Source organism: Eurosta solidaginis, chromosome 2 (genome assembly GCF_040869045.1).
Source record: "Eurosta solidaginis isolate ZX-2024a chromosome 2, ASM4086904v1, whole genome shotgun sequence".
Taxonomy (NCBI): domain Eukaryota; kingdom Metazoa; phylum Arthropoda; class Insecta; order Diptera; family Tephritidae; genus Eurosta; species Eurosta solidaginis.
Window position 1 is genome coordinate 18,561,509 of NC_090320.1, and position 15,185 is coordinate 18,576,693.

At 35.8% G+C, this 15,185-nt stretch overlaps 1 long non-coding RNA gene across 1 annotated transcript; it reads left to right on the plus strand.

The window, feature by feature from the left end:
* Positions 1-9,518: 9,518 nt before the first annotated feature.
* Positions 9,519-12,266, plus strand: LOC137242005 (uncharacterized). The gene is made up of 3 exons (XR_010950049.1): positions 9,519-11,573; positions 11,810-12,012; positions 12,084-12,266. It is a non-coding gene; the product is annotated as an uncharacterized lncRNA (long non-coding RNA).
* The last annotated feature ends 2,919 nt before the right edge of the window (positions 12,267-15,185 follow it).

Sequence of the window (15,185 nt, forward strand, 5' to 3'; positions counted from 1 at the left end):
TGATGACTTAGCGAAAGGAGCTAACAAGACTAGAGCAAAAACCGAACACGGAAATATGTGTGTAAGTCGGTGAGATGGCCGCAGTATCTAAGCCAAGTCAAAGTATGTCCAGAGAGAGGTTAGCAATTTGTTTACATTAAATATTTTCCATTATCTTGTATGATACATGCAATGGAAATCAGCAAAAACGGTAACAAAAAATTGAGAAGGAATGATAAGGAAACAGATGATACGGCAATGATCCTGGGGTTAATTTGTTCTGGGTTCGAATCCCGTTCAGTTTTCTCTTAGTTTTTTTTACCAAAAACAGAAAAAGCTGATATGCGCCAAAATATTTATTTATATCTTTACAAAAGATGTGACATTTTTTTAATTCGTTCTACCCTACATTAAAAAGTTAACGTCATATCCTTCCTTACGACACTTTTTCCAGATTGAAGTCAGAAGAGGAGGACAGTTGTATTTCAGAACAGGTACCTGGATTTTAGAATTTTTCATTTAGATTTAAGAATAGATAATTGTATTTCAGAATGTGCTAATATACATTCAGAAAATGGAATTTGATTTCAGAAAATTGAAAATGGATTTCAGAATACATACTAATTAAATTCCAAAATGTGCAAATTGGATTTCATAAATGGGCAATTCAATATCGAAAATCGGCGGTTAGATATCAAAATGTATTTGAGATACTTGTATATAATATGTCAGATTAAATAACATATATGTATCTTGGAAAGATTTTCTGCCATCCCTTGTGAAATTTAGTTTCGAGACAAACCGACACAACGCCGATGACGCAAAATCATCAACAAAACAAAAAGAGTCAACATAATATCACAATAAAAGTTAAAATAGGATATACATATGTATAGGATTGCAAATACATACATAGAAACCAAATAATAATTTTCCAACCGTTATACTTCGCATCGCAATTGCGTATGCATAAAAGGTTGCAGCGTGTTGCACTGCTCGAGTACAACCAATGGCTGGTAGCTTTTGCTTCTTTTCCATTCTTCTCGCCAGGTAACATTGAGTGTTCCGAAACATTGATAACTTGCACATTCGGGACAAACAAATTGGATTTTACGATAATATTGTATAAAATAGTTTCAGTTTTCATCGACTTCTTTAAAAATAACGAAGACTTTAAATGGAGTAAGCTTTTTCCAGCATTTTCTCAAAAACAATCTGACTCATTTTGTATATTGTGAAATCCAATGTTCACATTCTGAAATTTGGTTACCTATTCTGAAAATCGCATGGAATTTGCTGAAATGAAATAAACATTTGTGCAAACGATTTTTTCTGAAACACGCAAAAAAAAGTTCCTAAAAATTCCTGAAAACAAAGAAAATATTGGATTGATTTTGCGCCATAGACACCTTTCCTTAATATATACAAGTAATTTTCTCAACAGCTGGCAATAAATTAAAAAAGGAGAACATTTTATAAAAAAACTAGAAGACCCGGCAGACGTTGTCCTGCCCTAAATTTTGCCTATCTGTATACATTTTAATAAGCATTTTCCGTCTGACTCTGCCCTCCCCCCCTCTTCACTTTTTCCTAATCCTTTTATTCACTCCTCCCTCCGTCTTTTTCGCTTCATCTATCTCCATCTTCGTCTCATTCTATCTCTTTCTCAATCTCCTTCTCTCTTTTCTCTTCTCTCAATTTCTTCTCATTCTTCTGCATCCCTTATTGCCTGTCCCAGAGGGTGGTATGTATTTTATTCCAATCCCAGTCCCAGTCCCACTCCGAGTCTCAGTCCCAGTCCTAGTCCTAATCCCAATCCCAGTCCGTCTCTGGATAATATATTACTCTGTACTAAAGCACTCATCAACAGCTTTCATTTGATACCCATATTGTATAAACACATTCTAGGGGTACTCGGGTCCACGTTTCGGCCTATATCTCGAGACTCTGCACGTCGATCGCAACCAAACCTATGTAGTAACCACCGCGTGAGGTTTACGCAACTTGTGTGAAAGTTTGAACAAAATCGACCAACTTATCTCTTCAAACACCGGCGACCAACTAACACACATTTTAGCCTTTCTTTTTATATATATAGATTTTTATTTTTCACACTTCACTATAATATAAAACGAAATGCAGATTTTCGTTGCTTTTGAAATTCGGCTTAAAAATTGCACATGGTAAAACTAAAGACTCTCCTGAATTAAAAAAAATGTCATAGTACCTCTAAATCGCGGGCACCCTCAGAAACCCCCTCCCCCCACCCTATCGGCGGGCCTGGTGATGTGCTATAGTTGATATCATTCGCTATAATATTTTTTATTGATAAGCACGTTGTTTAATTAAAAACCAACCAATTACACGGAAGTATATCCGCATCACCTGAAAATGTGAGTGCCGGTGCGTATACGTAACATTTTATTATTACGTATAAACAAATAAAAGAATTTGCAATAAAATAATATTGCGACTATAAACTGAGATATAACCTATCCTATATTTCAAGCTAAATCAAACTACACACGGGGTGTAAAACAAATTCAAAATCGGTTCAGTAGTTTAGGAGTCCATAGCGGTTAAACATAGTGACACGTGATTTTTATATATTAAGATTTAAGAATTTAATTGTGTAACTGTCACGGATTTCTAGTCGAGCTCCACAACTTTATAGTCGCGTACTATTTCTTAGGCCCACTTGCAGAACCGCAAGTTATTTTTTTAGCAAGTGGGCATTATTCACTGAGATAACTCGTGCATGTAAATATTGTGAGACGTACGTCGTTTTAATTTTGCTCTCAGTCTCCCACAATCGTAAAGAGAGAGCATCCTCTTTCTCAGTTTTCTCAGTTACCATTACCAGCTTGTCAGTGGGGAGTGTTTTTCAGTAGTAACTTATTTGTTTGCTGAAATATATACAATTGTTTTTTAAAAATACGTCTAAGAGATAGAAGAAATAAAAATGTTAGTTTTTTTTATATCTTTAGGGTCCTAAAACTTGAACACGTCTCTCAGACGTACGTTATCTTTCTAGGGTAAAAAAACGTTATCTTTTTAGGGTTAAAGAAAATTTTTTAGGAAATGTTTTCTCATTTTAGAATAATTTTTTTTTTTTTTGTGAGTGTAGGTTTTAGCAAAATTATGGTATACTACGTGCCAGAGCGGCCACCGTGGTGTGATGGTAGCGTGCTCCGCCTACCACACCGTATGCCCTGGGTTCGCACCCCAGCAACATCAAAATTTTAGAAATTAGGTTTTTAAATTAGAAGAAAATTTTTCTAAGCGGGGTCGCCCCTCGGCAGTGTTTGGCAAGCGCTCCGGGTGTATTTCTGCAAAGCTCTCAGTGAAAACAAGTGCAAGGCAGATGCCGTTCGGAGTCGGCATAAAACATGTAGGTCCCGTCCGGCCAATTTGTAGGGAAAATCAAGAGGAGCGCGACGCAAATTGGAAGAGAAGCTCGGCCTTAGATCTCTTCGGAGGTTATCGCGCCTTACATTTATTTTATTTTACGTGCCAGAGCTTTTGCTTTGTAAAAAACGCACTTTATCGGCAAAATTTGTTAATTTGGCGCATTATTTACTTTTTATGATTTCGGTAAAAAAAAATATTGACTGAACTGATCGGAATTTGAACCCAGAACAAATTCACAGAACTTTGCTGTCTTCACAACCGCGCTAAACACTCTGGTGAACTTTCGTTAGCTAATAGCGCAGTTCAATTCAGGAACTTCAGTCGAGCGAGAGTGGTGAAATGCATGCGTGAGACATATGTACATATAACTAACGGTAGTTTTTGATTTCGAAATATACTGATGTGTACGTGTAGTAGTATGTATGCAATGTATAATGTTCGAAAAATTAATTTTTGTTAGTTCCTGTTCCGCCGCGAAACTTTAAACACGTAATTTGAAACGCGAGTGAAAAGTGTGTGAAATATTATGAAAGAATAATTACTATTAAAAAAGTTATAATTAAAAGTAAGCTAAGATCAATTTATTTATATGAAAATGGAAAAAGTTCAGTGAATTGCATTTATATAAGAAAATTTTAAGTTCAAATGCCGCGATAATACAACAAGTGGCTGCGGAAGCACGAATGTTCCAGAAGTGCTAAAAAAGTCTATCAGGCCTGTTCTGAATTCCGACTCGGAATGAAAAGTAAAACGACATTGATTCCGACTCGGTTTCTATTTGGTGTTCTCAATTCCGATTGTAAAAAATCGATTCGAAGTCGATTTCGAATCGTTTTCATTCCGATTCGGTAACCAGTTTAATCAGCTGTTTTTGTTTATGTGTTTTGGTTTAAGTATCATAAAATTTTATTTTAATTAGAAAATGCCTGCAGATATGGTTTTTGATGCGCAGACGCAAGAATACGTGCTATTGTGCATGCGAATCGTAAAAATGCGCTGGATCGGAATTCAGAACAGGTCGACTTCATTTCGATCAGCATCGATTTGTTTGCCTAATAGATTTCTTGATAGAAGTTTTTAAAGAAAGATTTATTATGCCAATTTAACTCAAATTTAAACCAAAAATACACACAACTCTTCCAAATAAAATGAAGAATTTAAAAAAAATTCTTTGAAAGACAAATATCGCAACATTTGTGTATAATCTGCCAATTAATTTTCATTCCGACTGCTCAGAGGCAATACTTTTCAAACCGATAATTTTTGGTCGGAATCGAAATTGAGAACACCAACCCATTTCGATTCCGAAAAAATTGATCGGAATCGGAATCCAGAACAGGCCTGTATATGTACTATGTAGTTATATACGCGTGTTTGTAATTAGGTATGTACATACATTAGACCGTTTGATAATGTTAAATTTTCTGCTTGCCCTCTTTGGTAGTAATATTGCAAGTTGAAATTAGTTTTATCTCCCGATTCAATACATACATATACAAATATATAAAAGTGTTGCTTTTAAAAAATCGTTATAGCGCAAAGCAAGAAAAAAGTGGTTAAAAGTGTTTCTTTATTTTTGGTAATAAAATATTAAGCAATATTGCTGTAAATTTGTTATTATATAAAAGTGAAAAATATATGTAAGTGAAGTGAAAGTTGCTAAATATGTAAAAATGCTCGGAAATATATATAAAGCGTAATTTTTAGAAAAAATTTATAAAAATGTATGAAGAAAACAAGTGGAAGTCACACAATCCAGAAGAGAGGGTTAATTTATATTCAGGTAAGGTGAGTATTTAACTTTTGTTTATAACACTTTTTCAAGCAATTACCACCTGCTACTCCACATTTTTTGGGCGAGTATTACCGTATAAAGTTATCTCCACTGTTTTTTATACCTTTCATGAACATGAAATGGTATATTAACTTTGGTCCGATGTTTGTAACGTTCAGAAATATAGAAGATAGACTCACCATTAAGTATACCGTGTTGATCAGGGCGACGAACTGAGTTGATATAGCCATGTCCGTCCGTCTGTCCATCCGTCTGTCTGTTTGAACGCAAACTAGTCCCTCAAACTTTGAGATATCTCAATGAAATTTGACACAAGGATGTATTTTTGTATTATATTAGACATTTGTCGGATCCGGGAGGATCGGACTACTATAACAAATATCTCCCATACAACCAATCGTTCAGATAAGACGATTTTGGTCATTCCTGCCGCAATTTAGAAAGTATAAACGGAGTTTCACGTTATAATCTAACATATCATAGAAGATATCCTGAAAAAATCACTTTGATCAGAGCTATATATAGCTATATCCCATACAACCGATCGTTCAGATAGAAAGATTTCTGGCCATTTCTCCCTTAATTTAGAAAGTATAAACGTGAAACTCGGTGATATATATTTTAATATATCACAGAAGATTTTCTGAAGAAATCGCTTTGATCGGAGCTATATATAGTATATATCCCATACAACCGATCGTTCAGATAGAAAGATTTTTAGCCATTTCTCCCTTAATTTCCAATATAAAAACGTTAAACTTGGTGATATATATTCTAATATATTATAGAAGATTTCCTGTAAAAATAATTTCGATCGGAGCTATATATAATATATATCCAATACAACCGATCGTTCAGATAAGGGGGTTTTTTGCCATTTTTTATTTTATATTTATCTTAAAAATCGTTTAGGTATGTACATCTGTTTACTATATATTTCTTATCTTATACATCCAATAATTTGGAGATTACGAACGGGGTAAGATTATTGTTCAGCTCCATTCATGAAAGGTATGAAGTCTACGGCACAGCCCCGTCCTTACTTGTTTAATTTATAAATACTTGGTCACGAATTATATTTTGTGATGCTATCTCGCCTTTAGGGAGGTTCACTGCTCTTACGTATGTACATGACCTGATTTATTTTTTCTGAATTTGACTTAATCTATTGCGATGTTCTTATCATCTCGGTTGCATTCGAGCATTTTCATAAAATCGCCTGGGGATTTGAGTGTCGTACGGTGGTCGCCGTGGTGTGGTGGTAGCCTGCCACGCCGAGGGTTCTGGTTTAATTCGCTGGCAAACAACAACAAAAAAAGTATTTTAAATCGGAAAAAAATTCTTATCGGGGCCGCCCCTCGGTAGTGATTTGGACAGCACGCTGAGTGTATTTCTACCATGAAAAGCTTCACAGTCAAAGTTCATCTGACTGATATATTCCATATGCCGTTGGGAGTCGGCATAAATAGGTCCTGTATCACCAGTTTTTAGAGAAAATGGAAAAGGAGTATGACGCAAATTGAAATAAGAGTTCGATATCATCGGAGATAAATCGCGCCAAGTAGTAATTTTTACCCGAAACCGAGTCGGACCCGAAACTGAAGACGGAACCAAAACCGAAAGCAAAAATTGCACCGGAACCAACTAGTACATCCGTTCTCTTGCTCGTCTATTTTGTGAATAGCCAGACCCTCCCCTGGTAAATATATGTGTCCAAATATTCACAGTTCTAACAGGAGTCGTTATGGTTGGAAATGTACATGGGACCTCACTCCAAGGCATTTTAAGGAAATAGGGATGCAACTTTCGCAAATGCCTAAAAATCTCGGTAAAATACAGTTATAAATATCGAAATTAACGTTGTTTCACGGATAAATTACGACAAATTCACGGCAATTTTCCCAATAGGTATTTTTTTTTTTCCTCGTAAAAGTTGTCTTGCAAACTTCAGAGAGGTAGATTATACTGACGATCTTGACTTAGATCTATAAAGCTGTAATACGTAATTGGACTTTTATACGGAAAAGATTGTGTACCGAATTATTATGCGGCATAGGATTTCCGTTATCCACTAAATCCACGGAAGTGTTTTACTCTTACTACAGTAAAAACTACAACAACAATAACAGTGTCATCCTTCTAAGCTGAATAAATATACCAATCCTATATCAAGACTTGATGCTATTAACTTCAGAAGTTTCGTAGGGAAGAAATTCAAAGTGGCGAGTGAGGATGAGCTCATCCTACACTGAGAGAAAATATGCATAGTAGAAATTAATGGGGCATATTCATAGTCCTGAGTTAGAGTATGCTTCACTTGGTGCGGCACTAAAAAGATAGAGTACATTTCATTTCTAAGTATATCATAGTCAGTTTAGTGGCATGATGTAACGAGAGCCTACTTTAGGCAAAATTCTATTACATAAAAAAAAATCTATTACGCAATGTTGTCAAATCACTCGTCTTGACGTTTGCTTGTTGTTATTCATTTCTTGCGCCTGATTGCTAAAAACGCAAAAAGTAAGCAATTTGTTAATAAAAAATGTATTTTAACCTCGTTAATTAATTAAAATTTGTATTTATTACTATAGAACAATAAAAGAGAACAAAACTGGAGTAACCGGAGAAAGACTGCTGTATTTTAACCTCGTTAATTAATCAAAATTTTTATTTATTACTATAGAACAATAAAAGAGAACAAAACTGGAGTAAGCGGAGAAAGACAGCTTGCGGGAACTAATAAACTGCCACATAGATGTTGTAGAAAATTGACGAAATTTAATAAAAATTGCACTGCTATTTTTCTGTTCGCTGCTTTATATGTATATATACGCATATCTGCTTAGAAGAAGGATTCCTTTAAGTATTTTGTAGTAATTAGTTTTATTATTCATTTTATACACAAATCCAGATACAAATACAATAAGAAGTAGTTAGCACCAAATGATAGAGCGGTGTTTACATGTAGTATATTTGAAATATTTAGGTTGAATTACGTTTGTTATTCATATTAGAGAGATGGTTACAAGGACTTGATTCTGAATTTCACTTCGTCATCAGCTTGTTTTTCAAATGCAGGTACTTGAGTTCGAAGCTCGCCATCCGATGAAGAAGTTAAATTCAGAAGCATGCCCTAGTAATCATCGCCGTGTGCACTTTTTGTCCAATACCAAAAATAATACAAATTGTATTAAATAATGAGCTTTTCTCGCAAAACGAATTATGTTTTTTAGTATTTAAAGAAACCTTGTGCTCTAAAACAAATGGATCAAATCGTTCTCCATAATATTTTTGGCTTTCTCTTTCTTCTTAAAATCTATTTCGATTTCCTCAAAGTAAGACATTTTCACTCTTCTTGAATCAGAAATACAGCTTAAATTACCACACGTAAATTGAAATTTCATTTCATTTGACAGATTTTAGTAATAGCTTTAGTGACAGCTTTTCGCCTCTCTAACTTTAGCGATGGCTCTAACCGATGAATCCGGCTTTTTTGCGACTATGATAAAGATAAAGTATGCTTTTTATTGAAATATGCTCTAACTTTTATAGCGCATACTTTAACTTAACTATGAATATGCCCCAATATTTTTTACTTGATTGGCGTTTAAATATGTCCGTGTTCAAAAATAATACGATCAGACCAAAGTTTTAATACGTACGTATTTAAATACTGTACAGAGAACCTTGAATCATAGATGTAAGCATGCTTTGTATGCTCAGCTGTAAATGGCAACCGTGTTCAGGCATGCATGCCTACCTACATCCATATATAAGTACATACTTTTGTAGATGAGCGGAGCGGAGCAAGTACATACAAATGTATATTGAGCGTTTATTCTATGCAGTGTTGCCGGTGTGCTCCATAAACTTCAAAATTGATTACACATTTCAGCCCGTTTTGGAAAGATAGTTTGTGGCTCGTTTTGCTATTATACGTTTCTAATTAACAGTTTAAAACAAAAAAGAAACACAGTTTAATGGCTAACCGAATTAAATAATAGAAAAATATTTTTTAAATACAAATAGTAAATATGGCAGTAGTAGAAGATCAAACAATAAATCATAATTAATCACCTCAACATTAAATCTAAGTTATCAATAGAACAATTCAATTCAGAGTTAAAAGCGTGGGATGCTTGATATATTTAAATAAAATTTAACAATCCTTCTATTGGAAACTATCTATGAGAGGAAAGTTATGAAAAGTAGTAAAAGGCACTCCACGCATTTTTACTCTGAATTGAATTTGTTTGTTAATATCTTAGATTTTATTTTAATTTTATTTTGATAGAGTTTATATTTCTTTTTCACTTTTTAGTGTGATATGCTATAAAACAAGTTGTTTAGTTTTTTTTTTTAACTATATCTTTAATCGTAAGTTAAACCGAAATATAAATTCTAGATAAAGAAGTTCGATAATTAGTGCGCTTCGTCAATTAAAATTATATTTCGGAAGAAACATTTGCAATTTAATATAATTCGGTACCTAATAAATGAATAACAGTTAGGTGGCAACTCATTAATAACTGTATGATTATGTAACAGCTTCAAGGAAAAGAAAAAATGTGTGAACAACTGAAAGAAATTTTGAGGCTTTTTCAGTTAGATGACTAATAACTAGAAAAAATTTTGTAAAATATTTATTTTAAAACATGTAATATTGTTTGTTACAGTCGCTGGCATTCAATTCCGTAATTTAAGTTACTTAAAAGAAGTTGATATCGACGACGCTGTGAAGAAAGTTTGGAAAGAGCTGAATTTCGCTTTTTGCTTGGCGAAAGAAAAACGTAACTAATAATATATTTTGAATTGTGAAATTGTTATTGAAAGTGCAAATGGTTTTTATTAAAGAAAATAATGCATTTGGAGGCAAAATTATTTGTGTAAGCACAAATACGCATGTGCATACATCCCTGCAAAAATCGCGAGTACTCCATGCATGCATGTTTGGAGTACTCGCTATGGACCAACCGAGTACTCCAAAATTAACCACAATTCATACAAAAAATATGGTCCAATTAATATTGCGATGTCCTGGGACTGGACCATATACTCCAGCTCCGCATTACATCAGAGTAATCCATGAAGTACCCACAGTCCATGTATTATTAGCCGTAACCAAAGCAGTAGAAACCCTGGAAGAGAATAGCTTAAGCTGCAACCGTGTTAACTTTTATATTGACAGTCAAGCAGCAATTAAGGCCATAATCTCGCATAGCACAGCATCTAAATGCGTGTTAGAGTGTAAGCAGTCTCAGGAGAGAATCGGGACAGGGATAAGCACACATATATATTGGGTCCCAGGGCATATGGGAATAGATGGGAATGAAAAAGCGGACGAATTAGCTAAAAAGGGCGCATCCATTGAAGCTTGCTCCGTAGATGTCCCAATTAGATTGGGCGAGATTAAGCGAATGCGAGAGGTGCGCATGATCGACCAAGCGGGAAAGGCGTGGGTTCAAGCGCGGGGCTGTAAAGTGTCGAAGATTATGTGTAGGTCTTACAACCTTAGACTAAAACAGTTGCTTCTATCATTAAAAGAGAGGACTGTAGACTCATGACGGGTATTCTGACCGGACACTGCCTTCTGGCGTCACATGCCTTTAAATTAGGCTTGGTCAGTGATAACAGATGTAGGAAGTGCGGGTTGGAGGAGGAAACGATCGAGCACGTTCTGTGCTCGTGTCCTGCACTTGCCAGGCTAAGACTCCAGCTATTAGGAGTGATACAGCTGTCAGATCTAGAAGCAGCGAGTGGCTTAAGTCCTAGGAAGCTTTTAGTATTTGCCAAGAGGACGGAGCTATTTTATAACATAGGTCCTGGTTTTTGATAGGGTTTTTCAGTTTGGTCAATGAAACTTCTGGTAACACTACGGACTCGTTCAGTCTATGTGAGGCCCTCATGGACCGGCCAGTTCAACCTACCTACCTACCCACAGTCCAATAAACATCCTTTAGTGTTTACAATCGTTAAATCAATGATCAGCAATGATCGGCTTACAATGTGTTCGTGTAGAAACATGAGTTGGTCCATTGCTGCATTACAGTGGAGTATAATGGTAAGTACTCCAGTAGACCACATGATCCAACGATTTTTGCAGGGATATGTTTGCTAACGTCGTTCATGCTACCAGCGCTGGACGTAGCAGAGCAGTTTTTCTGTGGGTTTCTGGCACACGGTGCATTTTGTGAGAATCTTGTGCATTATTAGCGTAATAAAAACTTGAAAAATGTTGGTTGTTATAAATATTAATATTTCTCTTAGAGAAGTATTATACAATACCAACATAAATATTAATATATTTATTTATATATATAATATTTATTTATATATATATGGTGATGAGCTCCATAAAAAAGATTATCAAGATGATTTCCATTATGTGGTGAGTATTATAAATATGTTTATATTGGTCATTTAATTCAAAACTGGCATTGCTCAAACAACAAATTACAGAGTCAACTGTTTGAAAGTTATAAATTTACATATGCTCCTGAAAACTTAAGTCGTTAGTTAGTTTGTTTGGGTTGTGGTACTACATATTCAATTAAATGAGCGAAATACATGCTATATATTTATAAATCGTAATATATGCAAGCTTTCAAATAAATTTGTTTTTAGCCTTTGAAGAGGATACTAAAAGATCGTTCTGCTGGTAGAGGTATTTGAGAACACTACGAGGTAGTAGTCATCGCGATCAAATTATAAACGCTTTTGTGGAGCACGTCGTTGAAAACTATAGAAAATTAAAATTAAAACCCGTTAACGGCGATTAGTTCCTAACTGACATAGAATCGTTTTTACCCGAGGAAAAATCTTATTTGGTAGTAAAGAACATTCAATATAATGTCAAAACGGTTAACATGGATGTGTACTAAAAACTTTCCAATTTTAGGACTATTACATTCAGCGTACAGGGAAATTATTTTCTAAATACACAAATTATACATCAAAAAAGAGAGCAGTAGAAGGCGCAACTAAAAAAAAGTCGCATTTGCATTCAATAATCGGCGGCAGAACTTTTATTAGATATAATAGCATTTAAACTTATTTTGTGCCTTAATGTAACTATATGTATATGTACAACCAAAGTTATATTTAATAAAAATAAGTACCTATAAAACCATAAAAGTCGTTTTATTTAATTCCAGCAAAAGTAAGTTTAAATATTTTTAAATTTAAATATACTATTTAATATTCAAAAAACATTTAAACATGAAAGTTGTTTAATTCAATATTTCGTATTTGAAAAGGATTTGAACATCATCTTATTACATCAAATGTTTCGTATTCAGATCGCTTTCAAAAATTATGTAGTAAAATTTAATATGAATGTTTTCAATTGAGCTTCAAATATTGCACATTCGATTCCAATAATTTTGTGTTCAATGTCATATCAAAAATGTGCATGATTGATTTAAATAATTTGCTCTATACAGCACTTTCATTGACGTTTTTAGTCAATGCGTTTGTATTTGATTTTACTATTTATTCCTCTCAGTGTATGAAGCGTTTAATAGTATTTGTTTGTGCCTGAAGGGGTACTGTGGGACTGGTCCTCTTTGAAATCATACGCGTACTGCCGCACAGGTCCTCTTTCTACGCTTTATGTACCCTAATGACCTAATGACAGCCTCTTTGTAACCTATGGGTTCTGTCGAACAAATACTCTTTGTATCTCTATTGCTCGAGCATATCCTATATAGAGGCTAATTGTTCTTTTTTATGCTTAAACTGATACTTTCAGACATATTCTCCTTGTACCCCACAGTTGGACAGGTCTTGTTTTTTTTTTTTTGCATACAAGTTAGGTAGGTCAGGTCCTCTTTCTACCCTTAGGGGGATATTTGATTACATTTATGTATAAGTGAGTGATCACAACTATACCCACAAGTGACTAATGGAGGTCAACTACAGGCCTTTGTAGACGAAGGGGCAATTGAGTAACACTGTTTTTAGGGATTAATCGCACGAGCTTTGTATTGGAATGAGAGAGTGTAGATAACACTTCTGCGAAAAAAAAGCTCACACTCGCGCCATTGTTTTATTTGGCACTATATCAGAGTTGACGCAATGAAAAATGACACCGTAAAAGATAGGTAGTATTTCGTCTCCAATTCTTTACTGTGAAATATCAGCTGAGCTGAAACAAAAAGAGATTGTAAGCTGAAATGTTGGAGCACGCCACAAGGTGAGACAGAGGGAAAGCTTTGGTGAAAGGAAAAGAAACAGGTCATAGAAACACAGGGGAGAAAAGTGGAGTAGAGGAAGTGGAGAACGGAGAGGGAGAGGAAGTGAGAGAAGACGAAGGAGAGGGAGAGGAAAAGGGGGAGGGATAATCAGAGAACAAGCTGGGGAAAGTGAGAAGAAGAAGAATAGGGAAGACGGCGGGGGCGGGAATGGATTTGGACAGTGAAAGAGAGTGGTGGAAAGGGAGAAGGGTGAAGAGAGAGAGGGAGGAGAAAGAGAGAGATAGAAGGAAAAGAAATGGCGCAGATAGTTTCACAGAAACCCGTAGTGTTCCTGAGAACTTATTTCCACAAAGTTGATCAGAAACCCATGAATTCGGAAAATCATAATTTGGAGGAGATTCGCCTAGGTTATCATATAGAACGATCTCTTTTCGAAAAATAGACCTGGGACCTACTCCAAAAAGATTCTAATAATGATTCTATTTTCTTAAAATTTATATAGGTAAGGGGTGCTGAAAGACAGAATGGCGAGGGTAGGCAGAGGCAGAGTGAGAGATAAAATCTTCTGGGAAGTGTCTTGAAATTGAATATATGAGTTGGAGGGGGAAAAGCAAAGCAAGATGGATTGTGTGACAAGAGGAATGGCAAAAGAACAGGAATAGAATGGAGAAAATAAAGAGAAAGGTGAAGAGGATGGAAAAGACATTGATAAGGAGGTGCAGGGAGGTTAGGTTAGGTTGAACTGGCCGGTCCATGAGGTCCTCACATAGACTGATTGAGTCCGTAGTGTTGCCAGAAGTTTGTTTCAACGACCAAACTGAAAAACCCTATCAAAAACCAGGACCTATGTTATAAAATAACTCCGTCCTCTTGGCAAATACTAGAAGTAGAACCTTCCTAGGACTTAAGCCACTTGCTGCTTCTAGATCTGACAGTTGTATCACTCCCAAAAGCTGGAGTCTTAGCCTGACAAGGGCAGGGCACGAGCACAAAAAGTGACCGATCGTTTCCTCCTCAAACCCGCACTTCCTACATCTGCTATCACTGACCAAGCCTAATTTAAAGGCATGCGACGCCAGAAGGCAGTGTCCATTCAGAATATCCGTCATGAGTATACAGTCCTCTCTTTTTAATGATAGAAGCAACTTTATTAGTCTAAGGTTGTAAGACCTACACATAATCTTCGACACTTTACAGCCCCGCGCTTGAACCGCTTGGTCGATCATGTGCACCTCTCGCCTTCGCTTAATCTCGCCCAGTCTAATTGCGACGTTTACGGAGCAAGCTTCAAGGGATGCGCCCTTTTTAGCTAGTTCGTCCGCTTTTTCATTCCCATCTATTCCCATATGCCCTGTGACTCAATATAGATGTATGCTTCTCCCTGTCCCGATTCTCTCCAGAGACTGCTTACACTCTAACACGCATTTAGGTGCAGTGCTTTGCGAGATTATTGCCTTAATTGCTGCTTGACTGTCAATATAAAAGTTAACACGGTTGCAGCTTAAGCTATTCTCTTCCAGGGTTTCTATTGCTTTGGTTACGGCTAATATTTCTGCTTGGAAAACATGTATCGCCTCGTCCGCCATTTGCGCACCCTTGCGCCAACCGTCCACCTCTATTGTAGCCTTAAGATCTCCCTCGAAGCGCAGATAGGGAATCAGGTAGTCTGTTTGTCTTGTGATTGATGACGCAGGGAAGTGAGTAGCAATACTCATATGCAGACAAGCCAATTTTCGGGAGGGCCACCTTCTGTCAAAATCATCAATAATTTCAAAATGCGCATATCAAGCAACGAAAGCAAAGTT